This window comes from Protopterus annectens, chromosome 7.part0, assembly GCF_019279795.1.
Source record: "Protopterus annectens isolate FY-2018-M chromosome 7.part0, PAN1.0, whole genome shotgun sequence".
NCBI classification, from domain to species: domain Eukaryota; kingdom Metazoa; phylum Chordata; order Ceratodontiformes; family Protopteridae; genus Protopterus; species Protopterus annectens.
The window spans coordinates 1,062,659,698-1,062,671,944 of record NC_056739.1 but is presented as its reverse complement, the minus strand read 5'-3'; the positions used below and the strand labels follow the sequence as shown (position 1 = coordinate 1,062,671,944).

Genomic DNA, 12,247 nt, shown 5'->3' with positions numbered 1-12,247 from the left:
TCTGATAAGGTTAATATTTCAGGTATTCAACAGACAATGTTTTATATTATTCTAGCATGATTATTTACTTATGATTTTTACCTTTGTTGGTGCAAACAGGAATGTGCAATATTTGCCTTGCTTTTTCACCTTGCAGATTTGACCCATGGAAAGGGACATGAATAGTCTTTTTTCACAAACATAACATGGTGGCACAGTACACCATAACATAGCAATTCTGTAACTAATGCATGTAATTCCTCAGTGTCATAGAAATCCTGAATTCCGGACATGCTTAACTACATTTATACAAGCAAAGTATTACAACCAAGACTAGTGCTACTTCTTATTTTTCAATTTGTTTCTCTAAACAATCAGATTATATATATATATATATATATATATATATATATATATATATATAAAACAACACTCATTTTAGGGATGGATTTATTAAATAATATACACAAAACATATGTAGAGCAGGCTAATGACCATTTTGTCCATACTATTTCATCTTAACAGATATGTTAACTGCAACACATCCATGAACAGTGTCCTTATTCTGTCTGGTCCAAAATGTTCAGTGATAGCAATAAGAAAATCAACAGTCCCCATACTTATCTAAAAGAAATGGAATGCTATGAATAGTATGAAAGGCAAAATACTCTGCAGTATTCTCATATGTAATATGAGAAAACAAAATAACAACTTGTGAAGTGCCAGACTTTCATACGCAAGCATAACATAAAATTAAAACTTCCTTGAACTCAAATGAAGCTGGACACTGAACATTCAATAAATTACATGGGTATGTGATTAACAATGATCACTACCACTATTCAACATGGGTTAAATGCCTTCCAGATATCATGTTCGGTCCAAGGTCACTTGTTATCTTTGAGAGGCCAAGAACTATGTCCTAACGTGCAGAATCTTCATAAAGGAGAAATACATATTTATTTCTTAAAAATAAGAAAAAATAATTTCTATTCAGATGCTAAAACCAAACAAAACTGAACTCTTTAAACTTTTTTGTGCTCCTCCTCTACCCACTAAATCTCAGGGCATTTTATATCAGGGCATTTTATACTGAATATTTAAAAAGTGAGTAAAATGTGGTGGCTTACCGTTATAAAATGGGCAAACAGGAAAACAGTACAGTGCACAATGCAAGTATGTGCTCACATAAAAATAGCAAGCTCATTCACAGGAGTGCATGCACTCCAACTGGCATAAACACAGGTACAACACGAACAGTCATTCATTCTACCCTAGTCATTCACATACATGTAATACTTGACAGAAAAATGAAGGAACATTAGTCATAACAAACATGCACTTTGTGCAGATGTATTCTGTACAGTATAAACAGGATTTTAAACTGCTACAACAGGAAGAAGAATTACAGTTTAATGAAAAAAATGGTAAGAGACTAAATGGATTGTTTTAGTTCATTTGATGTCTGGAGTGATCTTCAAGCCATAACTTTGCGATATTTTGAAGTTTGTTCCTTGACTTCAGTTTTTTTCAGCAGAGAGAAAATATTGGTTAATCTGCTTTGTCAATCAGCAACTGCTGCTTTGACTTTTGCTCAGAATAAATATAACTTGAGAAAGCAGATACATTTGGAAAGAAGCCAGTCTTGGTGTTAAAAAATGTATTTCTGTCTCTTTGTAAGAACAGCAATTTAGTAATGACTGGGGCCTTTTGGGCAGAATGTGGATGCCCTTCCTGTGCCTCTGTTGGCTTTTGCAGAGTGCTTCAATTTCCTTCCAAAGACAAGCAACAGGTGAACTGATTACTCTTCTAATAGATGAGAGACTGTTTGCATGCCTTGTGGGATACGCAGGTGTCCCAACCAGGACTAGTAATATTTGTCTTAACACTCCAGAGTCCTAGGATAAGCTCTGACTCCTCATGACTCTGAATATGATAAAGCAAATATCAGGGAATAAATAAATACGGTACTTACGTATTATCGCAACCACATCTGTAAGCTGATAATTATCGCTGCTTGAAAACATTTTCTCTCATTTAAATGCAAGACTGCAATCAGCACAGGATTTCTGTCCAGTATAATGTTACATAGCTTTACTTCCGTTGCGATAATACACAAGTACCAAAATCTTAAATAACACTTATAGTCAAGGAAAAGAAGGTGCTAAGAACTATAAAGTACAGTAGAATTTCTGAACTGGTTTACAGTTGGGGGGGGGGGGGTCCTTGAAATGCGTGCTTGCCGATATGCCAACCAGTATTATTAAAAAAAAAATTGTTTCCATGGTGTGAAGTCCAAACCTCATGTTAAAAAATATAATGTCTGTTTTAAATTACACTGACATGAGTAGTAGTAATGTGAGTGGGAAGAGGGATAGAAATGAAACTGCCAGTAGGGCTCAGACTCACTCAGAACCCAGAAAATTAGTAGACATACGGAAGCAGAAGAGAGGTGGAAGGCATATGGAAATCCAAGTACATTTTCATAAAATAGCAGCTATTCAGTTCAAATGATAACATACGATAATGTAACTCATTGCACATGAAATAGTTTTAGCCAATGACAGCAACTCAGCCAATTAAAAACAATTCAGACTTCAAGTAATTCTTTGAACAGTACACCAGCAGCCGATCCAATTGAACAGTGTGTGTGTAACTTACACGGTTGTTTAACTTCCTGAAAGTAAGAGCAACAAACTTTCCTGTTGTTAATGCAGACGTTAAATTACATCTTACGCTAATTCCCACACTCCTTTTCAGGCCAACATAAGTTTTAACGCAACCGCGAAAATGTGGTTGCGATAATACATAAGTACCGTAAATACATAAGATCCCTTGAATGTTGTCTGGTTCATCTCCTCCCATCACCTCCTGGGTAAAGTACAAGATTTTCTATGTCAAGCATCACAGATGCATTCTTTCTCCAGTATAAATAATAAAAGTACAGCTGCCTAAGGGTATTTATATGAACAAGAACAGTGCTGCAAGAAATATGATTTGATAAATCGCATTACCTGAAGGTGAACATCGGTCTTTCAGCAAGATCCCTTTAGGAGCTGAGTATCCCTAATGATGTGGATAATAATCTCATGTCACAAATGTTAGAGAGTAGTCTCATTCTTTCCTTTTGTCTTTTTCTATTTCCAGGAAGAAGCAAATACAGCTACTGTACCAAATCACTCTAGTACAAGACTAATAGAGCTTTAGATCCCTACAACAGTACTACTAAAATCCCACTCAGATGAAAGTAAAAATACAGACAGTAACATCTGACATTATGGAAACTCCCACTAAATGAAAGGACATAAAATAACTGTGAAGGATTAGCAGGAAAGAGGGCTAGGGTACGCCATCTTCCAGGACTATCAAGCTGGCCTGTTCCTTACCATCTGATTTTCACTAAAGCTCTTGAAAGAGCTCCAATATTGCCTTTCTTTGCTTGGATTGCTCTCTAGTTAGCCTCCTACTTCCAGCACAGAGCTACCCCCACCCAGCGTCTTTTATTCAAGATTGGAGAGGTGTGGGGAAAAAAAGGAAAGAGAGAGACAATTAAATTATTTTAATTATTTCAAATCTGCTTGAATATTTGAGTTGCACTTAGTGACCTATGTGTTAATAATATTTTGTACTTTTCTGCTCTGTTCCATCTCTTTGCATCTTTAAGTTTGTTCTGGGACCCTAGTATTGTTTATTAACAGTTGTGTGTAAACTGTGTTTCTGCATATACCACATTTCTATTTCCACAAATAGACTTACAAGTAAAATCTGTCTATTAATACCTTAAACCCTGCTGGCCCATGGTCTTGTACTTTAATTCACACTGGTGACAGAGCCGTGTATTTAACTGGACAGTATAGATATGCAATTTTAAAACTTCTCTGTAGCCAGCTTTGTGGATATGGGCATCTTGAGATAATCCAGCAATTATGTCATGTTTACTGGCAACCATTTAACCTTAAAGAAGCAGACACAGTATGAGAAAGTTGTAATTACACTATGACACTGGAGGCTAAAACTCTTGCAAACAAGTGCACATCAGGTTGTCAAAACCATGTGCACAACACCCACCTCACATAGTACACAACACACACACAAAGACTAATGTATGCTGAAGCACTTAAAAGCAATCATCCTAAACAACAAAGATTGCCTAGATCATCTGTTGGCAAAGCTATGCCTTAGCAAGCCCAAAGGTACTCAGAAAAAAATGCCTTATGCCACACATACTGTCAATCTCAGTGAAGTCCCAAACATTACAAACACACTTCCCAGGACTCTCATCACAGGGGACTCCATTATATGATATAATGATGCTCCTCTAACCAGGCTGAACAAGGAAAAGATAAATGTTAGTTGCTTATCTGTAGCCAGAATTTGACAATTCATGCATACACTCAAGTCACTGCACCACAGGTACCAGTATGATTCCATTATAGTCCATGTAGGTGTAAATGACCTGAGATGTACCTCCCTGGACTATATGAAGAGAGACATTATGGATCTTTTAGACTATGTGTCTCAGGCTGATATGAGCCCAGCATTGAGCAACATATTACCATCACAGAGGATGATGCCAAGAACTGTCTGTCATTCTGGTGTCATTCTAAGGGGATCCAATATTTGTCAGCTTGGGAGGACATGGTTAACAGACCACGTTGCATTGCCAAGGTCCGCACCTCGCAGAATACTGGTTAAAACTTTATCCACTCTCACAGTGCCTTTTTTAGGCAATGCCAAACTGACAAACCTACTGACATGGCAAAATCAACCCAACTGAACCTCAAGGTGTTACTGTTCAATGTCAGGAGCTTAGAGTTGGGAGACTTTAAGGATTCCCTGTGCAATGCACTGTCAGAGATGCTGGGTGGGCGATTCATCTGACGAGGGAGATGATTCTTCTGAGTTATGATAAAGAATTGGAATTGCCTAGACATGTTAAGGCCTTGCTTTGTCTAATAATGGTGGCTGCCAAAAAAGCAATTACTAGAAAATGGAAATCAAAATCTAAACCAACAATACTAGAAGCAGTGACTATAGTAACAGAAATAAAACAAATGGAATTGAGATCTTTAGAAAATGGTCGGAGCAAACTACATAGGAAAAAATGGGAATTGTGGGAACAATACATACAAGGGAGAAATGAGGTTTAAAAGGCGGCAAGACTTAAATGAGCTATGTAATGGTTGACTGAAAAAGATTGGGTAGACTATAAGTGATGTATAATGTTTGCAATTGGGACTGTTTCAGTATGGTTTGTGATGTAAAATGCTTGCTACTAAGGTTGTGTCTGTGTGGTTTCTTTTCATTTACATAAATGAATGACTGCTTATAATATAGTTTAATAAAAATGTTTCTTGTTAAAAAAACAGGAATTGAATAATTTATGTAATGTTGCTTAGGTTATATGATATATAACAATATATGTAAAGTATAATGTTTGTTATGTTTATTACAGTTTGATTACTTTTATATCAATGTAAATTTGTCTATGTCACAAGTGATAATTCAATAAAGGTATTCGGAAAAGAATGTCAGGAACTTAAAACAAAAATATACACTTCCTCCAAGCCCTCCTCACACTCGAAAATATAGACACTGTATATGTGTAGTTACAGAGATATGGTTTAAACTGGTAGAGAGTATCCTGGCAGTACAAGGTTTCACTGCCTTCCACACTTTTAGACCAGCAGTTGCACAGAAGTAACAAGTATACTTCTAGGGTGGTCAAAGAGGATGACACGCTGGAGTTCCACCATGTGCAGATCACCACAAACAAAATCCTGTAACATATCCTTGCCAGCTACCAGTTACCCTTCATATCCCAAGAAACTCACAATGCATACTTGGACCTACTAGAGGCATTTAATGAAAAAAAAGCCAGGAAAAGCACCCGCACAAACCAAGTTACTCAGGAAAACATCGCGCTTTCATCTGCATATAACTCTAGACTTCATCAGAATAAATAAAAAACTTTGTAATCATGTTAAATACCTTTTTCAAAGATAACATGTGACTTCAGGAGCCAATAAAAAAATAATTACAAATGACATAATTCGAAACAAAAGCAGTCCTTAAAATAAACTATCAAAGCCTATCTGCCCTATTCAAAATAATACACACTCACATCTCATAAAAATTATTGTAACTCACTATTAACTAACAAATATATAAAATAATAGAAATCTAGTACATATTTTAAAATGCCATAAAAATTGTCAAATGAAAAATGCACAGTAAAAAATTTTTATGGTCAAAATGTTACATGAAAAAGGAATGTAGTCTTAGGTAACTAACTATACTAAGACTATCGTTAAGGCCAGGGGGGTGTGTGGGCATTAAGCCTAATTTGCCAACACAACTCCTTAAACTCTAACAATTCTGCCCAAGGACTACCATCCAACCTAACACCCACTCATGGGAGACTTTAATTACCCCTCCATAGACCTGCAATTCTACAAAGCCTCAAATCTACAGGCATACAGATTCCTGGACTTTGTAAATGCAAACACCCTTAACCAATTATTGAATATGCGCAAGAAAGGCTCCAACATACTGGACCTCGTGCTTACAAGTATGGGAGAATGCTGCCCTCCACCTAATGTCTCATCCTCCCTGGTAAGGTCCGACCATAAAGCTGTCTCCTTTAAAATCAAAATCAACTCAGTAATCCCATTAAAACCAGTAACAGGAGCTATTCCAAGGCATATTACCTTTTAAGTGATGGATTCTCAAAATTGAATGCACTTCCAAATCCAGAGAACACAGCAGCCTATGCTGAATTGTTCTCAAAAACTCTGTACAACCATGTCAATGACTGCATAGAGGCTGCTGTTCCTACCAAACGTAAGCCCTAGAAATAAACCACTCTGGTGGCATCTCAAATTAAACAAAAAAAAAGGAAAGAAATTATAGCAAAAATCAGGAAGGGTTATTCCCATAAAAATAGAAACTCTCTCATCAAAGTAAACAGGTGACTAAGAGGGCTAATTAAGTCAAGCAAAGCCAACTTTGAGGTTAAGGTAGCCTCATAGGAAAGATAACCATAAAGTCTTCTACAGCTATGTCAGAAACCTCAATGTCAGCACACAGCAATGTGCTGAACTCCTGGTTAATGGTGCCACATTCACTGAGCCTGGTGATATAGCACACCTGTTAACATCCAAATTCATTTCCAGCTTTAACCCCTCTCACCCGCAACCATCCCTTCAAACATGCCCTCAAAAGTAACGCCCTCAGCTTTAACTAGGAAACTTGTACTGGCTGCACTCATTAAAGCCATGAACACAGCCTCAGTGGGCTCAGATAACATCCCAGGATGCCTCCTGAATAGTCTAAAATATGACTTTGCAGGTACACTGAAGTAATTATATAACTATACTCTTATAACAGGCTTCCTGCCACATGAATGGGGCACTGAAATGGTCATCCCCCTTCATAAGGGAGAACTTTCCACAGATCCTGGAAACTACAGACCCATTAGTCTGACTAGCATTATTTGCAAAGCCATGGAATGAATTATCATGGAAATTATCAACCAGGGTATAGGAGACCTCTAGACATTGGATTCATCACAGTTTGGCTTTGTAAAAGGAAAGTCATGCTTACTGAATCTGGTGGACTTCTCTGAAAAGGCCACTAAGGCAATGGCTGAGGTGAAAATAGTGCATACTGCATACCTAGATCTGGCTAAAGCATATGATGCAATACCTAACTCAAGCATTGTCAATAAACTTATAGAACTAGGTATAAATAAACCCCTTTATAACACATTGGATAGCTAGCTGACTCGCTGATAGGATTTAGGTGGTCAGAATTGGTGAGCCATCTTCACAAAGAGGCCAGTCACCAGTGGAGTCCCCTCAGGATTCTGTGCTGGTCCACTCCACTTTGTGTCTTCAAAACAAAACCACTGCACCAGATAAAGTCCAGACCAGGCTCCAAAAATATAATGTAAGAAATCCAAGCAGGCAGACATGCACAGCATAAAACTAAATAAATAATTTGGTTTTAAGCCATGCGTGCCCTTTGCCTGCTTGGATTTCTTGCATGTCAAAGCCAGTGTCAAAAGTCTTTGACTAACCAAGTTCACAGATGACTGCAAACTGAGAGCAGTCATTGAATCCCCCAAGATAGGAACACCTGTCATGAAGGTTTAATACAGACAAATGTTTGGTGCCAAAGTCAAGGAATAAAACTCAATACAAAAAAATGCATTATAGTACCTTTTGGGAAGTCTACCACCATGGGGACCTACGTCATCAATAAAACACCCTTAAAGGTTGATTCACTAGTCAGGTATCTGGGAACTCATGTACAGAGTAACCTAGCCTTCAATCAGCATGTGTCCAAGGTAGTAAGAAAATCCTTCTATGTTACTCAAATTATAAGCAACAGCATGGCATCTTGGTCCAGAGAGGTCATCATACCACTGTACTTAGCATACATCAGATCCATTGTAGAGTATAATGCGCCCTTCAGTATGCACCTGACCAGACACAGACAGCACCTGGAATGTCCACAAAGGTTCCTTACAAGAAAGAATACAGGGGGTAAGCACAATGTCCTCAAAGCCTTGTCTCTTTACTCGGTATCATACAAACTCCTGAGAGGTGATCTTTGCCTGGCATACAGGGCATTCCTGGATCCTGTTTTGATGAACTTTTTGCACATCCACAAAACAAACAGCATCAGCACTACTAGATTAAATAAAAGACTTCAATATTGCTTGCGACATAGATAGGACATTTTTGAGAGACAGATATGTTTCTCAGAGAATTCTCATTCTCTGGAACAGGCTCCCGATCCATGTGAAGCAGTGTTCCTCCCTATCCCTTTTTAAATCCAACATGGACCATTAGAAGCATAATTGGAAATTAATCCGTGATTTGGCTCCTATGTTTCTGATGGACTGAGGCAGTCAGTAAATCACCAATTATATCAACCAAATTTCTGGGTCACATTTGGATTGTACACTTAGGCTTATAAGGGCATTAGTGGTCGTTAGCCTAGTATACATCTAGGAACCGAGAATCAATTGGGATGCTTATGAAGGAAGGAAGGAATGAACTGTACAGCTCTCACTTAACATGGGAATGCCTGCATTTAAGGATGGATTCACACAGAACATGCAGGATGGTATTAACTAAGCAGCTAGGTAAAATGTCAGGACCCACAGAGGTGGTACTTTAAACTTCAGAGTTTTCATAGGTTCATAGGTGTGTACTAGGCTAATGGCCCTGGGGCCTTTACAAGCCTAGCCATAGGATTACCCTGGCATAGTGTCACCCGATCTTAGTTCCCAGTGCCTCTGTCGAGTAGAGCCACTGGAGTTATCCCCAGGGTGAATTTTCTGTTTCCCATCCACTCATCAAGATTTCTCTTGAAGAGGATCAGCGAGGTGCTCTGCTTGACATGTATGGGAGGTCTTTTCCATAACATGGGCAGTCTCTGGGTTATGAACCTGTCCCTCCAGCATGTTCTGTTACTTGTGGTAATGAGGTTGAGGTCTCTGGAGCATGTGGTGCAGAGAGATTGCGATTTCTTTAGATGTAGCGTTTCTAATAGCGCTGGGTCAGACATGGTTTGTAAGTCAAGCAGAGATCGCCTCTAAGTAGGTGATATGATACAGACAATAGTTGGAGTTTTTTGAGTCTGTCCATATAGGACAAGTGTTTAAAGTCTAGGATTCTTGTTGTGAGGTACTTTTGCGGCCTCTCCAGTTGCTGCAGGTGTCTAGTGAGGTACATGCCAAATGGGGCATTGTCCTTGATGATTGGCCTAATGAGGGAAGAGTAGAGGGAGACAATGACCTCCTTCTTCCTGGATGCAAAACACTTAGTAATGAGATGTGCCTCAGAGAAGGACTTTCTGACCACAGTGGCAAAGTGGTGATCAAAAGAGAGGTTTCTGTCAATGTCTTCTGTGTTCAGTGGACTACCATCAATGCAGTAATTCATGGAAACTGGGTTTTTCGCAAAGGGGATGACGACACATTTTTTGGCATTGAGCTTAAGACCATGGTTCTGACACCAGTCGTTGGTCTCAGTGAGGCCATTCTGTAGGATGTCAACATCACTTGGGGAGTTAATAATAGCTCCCAACTTGCAATCGTCTGTGAACTTTTTCAGCCAGAGTCCCTTTGTGTTGGCCTGGACTTCAGAGAAATAGATACCAAATAGGAGAGGACCCAGGAACAAACCCTGTGGGACTCCACTCGTGACTAATCGGCAGTCTGACTTGGAGTCAGCTACTTTCACACTGTGGGTTCTATCTGTGAGCCAGTTTGCAACCCACCTAGTGATATAGGGGTTGATGCCTAGCTTAGTGAGTTTTTCTATGATTCCTGAATGGGGAATGGCATCACAAGCCTTGGCCAGATCAAGGTAGGCTGTATGAACCATCTTGCCTTCATCCACAGCTCTGATGACTAACTCAAAGAAGTTGACCAGTTGAGCAGGAATGATCAACCCTTCACAAAACCAAACTTTGTGGGATCCAGAGTTTGGAGATTCCCTATATCCTTGTTTGTTAGGTCCATGATGATACATTCCATAGCTTTGCATATCAGGCTTGTCAGGCTAATGGGGCGATAGTTCCTAGGGTCTGTAGTCACTCCTCCTTTGGGGAGAGGAATGACTGTAGCAGTGCGCCATTCGGTAGGGACAAACTTTGAGGTGAGGCTGTGATTGAACAGGGCACACAGGTGAGGTGCCAGTTCACTCTGTAATTCATGTAGAACACAGCAAGGGATATTGTCAGGTCCCACAGAAGCTGTATTGTTGGCCTTCGACAGTGGTGTTTTAACCTGTGCAGCAGTAATACTGGGTGCCTGGCAATCTACTGGTATTGTGATTGGTCCTTTGGGGGGAGGGGTAAAGTTGGCACTGAATCTGTCGGCCAGTATAGTGGCAATATCTGCTGGCTTTGTATAAGAGGTACCATTGTGCAGTAGCTCAGACCAAATCTAGGTAATGCTGTGGAGATTCTTTACATAACTATAGAAGCCTTGTGGTTGTCTTTAATATCTGTTGTAATTCTGTTTTCATAGCTAGTTTAGAGGATTTGATGAGGGATCTCAACTTCTTGTTGAGGCTGATAAGGGAGTTTTTTCCAGTCTTGGGACTTCACCTTATTCCGTATCAGTTGCCTCCTTCTGTTGTACAGTTTGGGTATGGCGAGATCCATGCATTTGTGTATGTGTTCATACAGTGCATTGGTGTATGACTCAACTATTGTCCATTTGCATGGGTACCGTGAAGTTAGCCACCTCTGTCTTTAGGAGCCCAAAGTTAGCTTTGGAGAAGTTTTTCATGGTGGTTACTTTGTGTGGGGGGGGGGGGGATTTCTAAGGTGATTTGTTTTTGGTTGGATCTAACCAGGGAAGAGCTGACTATTGGTGTAGAGCAATGATCACCCATGTTAGCAATGACCAGGTCAAGGATGTTGCTACCTCTAGTAGGGGATAAGAACGAGCTGGTCCAGGGCATTGGAATTAATAAACTCCAGGAAACGTTGGACAAGTGTATTGGTACATGAATAGTTTTCCCAGTTAATGGAAGGGTAGTTGAAGTGGCCTAGTAAGAGAGTATTAGGTTGGACCCTAATATTCTCCAGGGTGCTTAGGAACGTGGAGTGTGAGTCTTGGGACATGGTTGGGGACCTATAGCAGGTTATGACCTGAATCGCTGTCTTACCCAGTGTTAGCTGCACCTGAAGTATCTCTGATGCATTATATTGGGACACCAGTCTGGAGGTGTGCGCATCCTTTCTGAATATGGAAACACCACTGCCTTTTGAACTTCAGTCCAAGTTCTGGGGCCGAAAGGTGTGGAATGAGTTATAGCCCAGTAGTGCAGGGGTGCTTTCTTCTGCCTTGAACCAGGTCTCTGTTACAGCACAAATGTTGATGTTCTCCATTTTAAGGAGTGCTTCGAGCGAGTGCATTTTGAGATTTAGACGTCTAGTGATGAGCAGCATGACCCTCAGATTGCATTTGTTTGTAGCTGTTACGGTGGTAATTTGGTCTTAGGAACACCACCTAAAAAAGTCACTATAGGGGTGGCAAGAGCCTTGGCTAGTATCCGGAAGCCCAGGGGTGACAGATGCAGCCCATCTCTGGCAAAGCTTTGAGGTCTCTCAATCATGTCATCCCAGGCAGACAGATACTGGATCCCCTTAAAATGACACCAGAAACTAGCCAATTGTTAAAATCAATCATTTTCTGCTTGTGCTGCTTGTACTGTGATACAAGCATGTTCCACATCAATCT

At 39.8% G+C, this 12,247-nt stretch overlaps 1 protein-coding gene across 3 annotated transcripts in view; it reads right to left on the bottom strand.

Annotated features, from left to right (window-relative positions):
• The window catches only part of FBN1 (fibrillin 1), a 4,097,759-nt gene that overhangs the window by 3,743,852 nt on the left and 341,660 nt on the right, over nucleotides 1-12,247 (bottom strand). The window lies entirely within an intron of this gene.